This window comes from Arachis ipaensis, chromosome B01 (assembly GCF_000816755.2).
Source record: "Arachis ipaensis cultivar K30076 chromosome B01, Araip1.1, whole genome shotgun sequence".
Lineage (NCBI taxonomy): Eukaryota > Viridiplantae > Streptophyta > Magnoliopsida > Fabales > Fabaceae > Arachis > Arachis ipaensis.
This window is the reverse complement of record NC_029785.2, coordinates 114,102,176-114,104,705: the sequence shown is the minus strand read 5'-3', so window position 1 is coordinate 114,104,705 and position 2,530 is coordinate 114,102,176.

Below are 2,530 nucleotides of genomic sequence, written 5' to 3'. Positions count from 1 at the left end.
CCAAGAACCATGATCAAAGTAAGAACCCGGATCCAAAGAACTATGTTACAATGGTTTGGGGGAAATACTTAGATTTTAGTCTGGAAAATGTGAGGTTGGCGTTCAACTTGCCAAACATGGAAGAGAACGCACGCCCCTACACAAGGAAAGTCAACTTTGATCAAAGGTTAGACCAAGTCCTCATGGACATATGTGTAGAAGGAGCTCAATGGAAGATTGACTCAAAAGGCAAACCGGTTCAGCTAAGAAGACTGGACCTTAAGCCTGTAGCTAGAGGATGGTTGGAGTTCATTCAATGCTCAATTATTTCCACTAGCAACCGGTCTGAAGTTACTATAGACCGGGCCATCATGATCCATAGCATCATGATTGGAGAAGAGGTGGAAGTTCATGAGATTATACCTCAAGAACTCTACAAGGTGGCTGACAAGTCCTCCACTATGGCAAGGTTAGCCTTTCCTCACCTCATTTGCCACCTATGTAATTCGGCTGGGATTGACATAGAGGGAAATATCCTCATTAAAGAGGACAAGTTTTGGATCATTTTCCCGAGAGAAGACTGAAAGTAGCCATTGACAATGGTGATGCATCACATAAAGCCAGCCATGGAAAGGAGTAAGACTGATTGGATGAAGATAGCAGGAAAGCAAAGGTTCAGAGGAACGAAAGCATCTCTATTCGCTTATCTGAAATTCTCACCAATGATTTACATAAGTATTTCTATCCCTATTTTATTAATTATTTTCGAAAACCCCATTACTATTTTATATCCGCCTAACTGAGATTTACAAGGTGACCATAGCTTGCTTCATACCAACAATCTCCGTGGGATTCAACCCTTACTCACGTAAGGTATTACTTGGACGACCCAGTGCACTTGCTGGTTAGTTGTGCGAAGTTGTGAACCATGGTATTGGCATCATGTTTTTGGCGCCATTACCAGGGAAAGAAAGAGCAATGAACTTTACATAATCAAAGTGTAATCACAATTTCTGCGCACCAACTGTGTGTGGCCAGAATGGTTAAGATGTGTTGTGTCCGAAATGGTCGAGATAGTAAGGTCTGGGTGTGATCCCGCTTGCGTGTTAACTTGAAAATCTATTCGGATGGCAAGTTGAGGAAAGAGGATTCCCTCTCTTGTCGTGATGTGGAAGTGGGGAAGGCAGAAATGCACTATCATTCGTATTATTTCTCCCACATTCTTCTCTGGTTGTAAGGTGAAAAGGCACACTCCTTCGATGTGGAAAGGCACTCTCCTTTGTATATCCTCCAGGGAAAAGTGGAAAGGCACACTCCTTCGATGTGGAAATGCACTCTCCTTCGTTTATGATCCTCCTGGAGATGCGCAACCTAGAGACAAATGTCTGGGTTAGCTACTAGATGTGTCAGGTTCTGGCAAAGTAACCTATGCGTGAGCTCACGGCTAGTAGGATAGACATACATCATATGTACTTGTATGATTTTGTTTTATTATGCATTAATTGGGATTGCCTAAGTGATTATAATATGCTAATTGTTATACCTGCTATTCATTTTACTTGCATCCTACTTGTGTTTGCCATTGTCTGCTTGTTTGTCTGTGTAATTTCACCGGAGATGGAGGAACAGAGGAAAGGCTGAGGTATTTAGGGTTCTAGTTAAATTTTAATTAGATCTAAGGATATGGTTAAGTCTAGAAAGCCTTAGAGAACCACCCTGATTTATGTTTTCTGTCTTAGTTTCTTTAAGCCTTATAATCTTATGAGTGTCGGTGTTCTAGGATTGCCTCTGGCATTTCCAGTGCCTTGTATCTTATGTACGTGGCACCTTTACCATGCTGAATGCCCCCGGTTCTCATTCTATACGGATATTTGTGGTTTTCAGATGCAGGACAGGCGGCACCTCGCTAGGCATTTGGAGTTCTGCGGCGAAGTGAATCATTTTGGGCCCTACTTTTGATATTTTAATATATATATATGTATTAGACTCTCCTCATGTGTATATTACTACTTTGCTTTTATACCTCTTAGAGGTTTATGAAGAACTAGGGCTTTTAAACATGTTCTTTGGGGGTAAAAGTGGTATATTATGTATGTAAATATTCTCCGACCAGCCATAGTTTCGTAGGCTGAGTTAGGAGCTTGATATTTTGTACCTTTTGGCTCTCTATTTCTAGTTTTTGTTATCTTATGTTTGTTAACTTTAGATTTCTTCACACGCAAGTAATCTCGTTTCTCGAGCGCTGCGTTTTTATTTTGCGATTTTGCTTTATCCATTTTTCAAAGGCTCTTAGTTAAAATCTTTTTCACTATTATTATATATATAATTTTACTTTTTAGAGGACGTAATACCTCGCCACCTTTGTCTTATGACTAAAGCATAAGGCTCTGCATGGTATGGTGTTACAAGAATCCGCTCTAGTGAGTCTCTATCAACACTTTGTGTCCCAGATCTCCTACATTTGGTACACAAATTCTCCCTTTCTGTCTCCAAATTCTCTCTAACTTGGGTAACGTCTCCTTATTTTTCTGGTTCAATGGTCTGCAATATC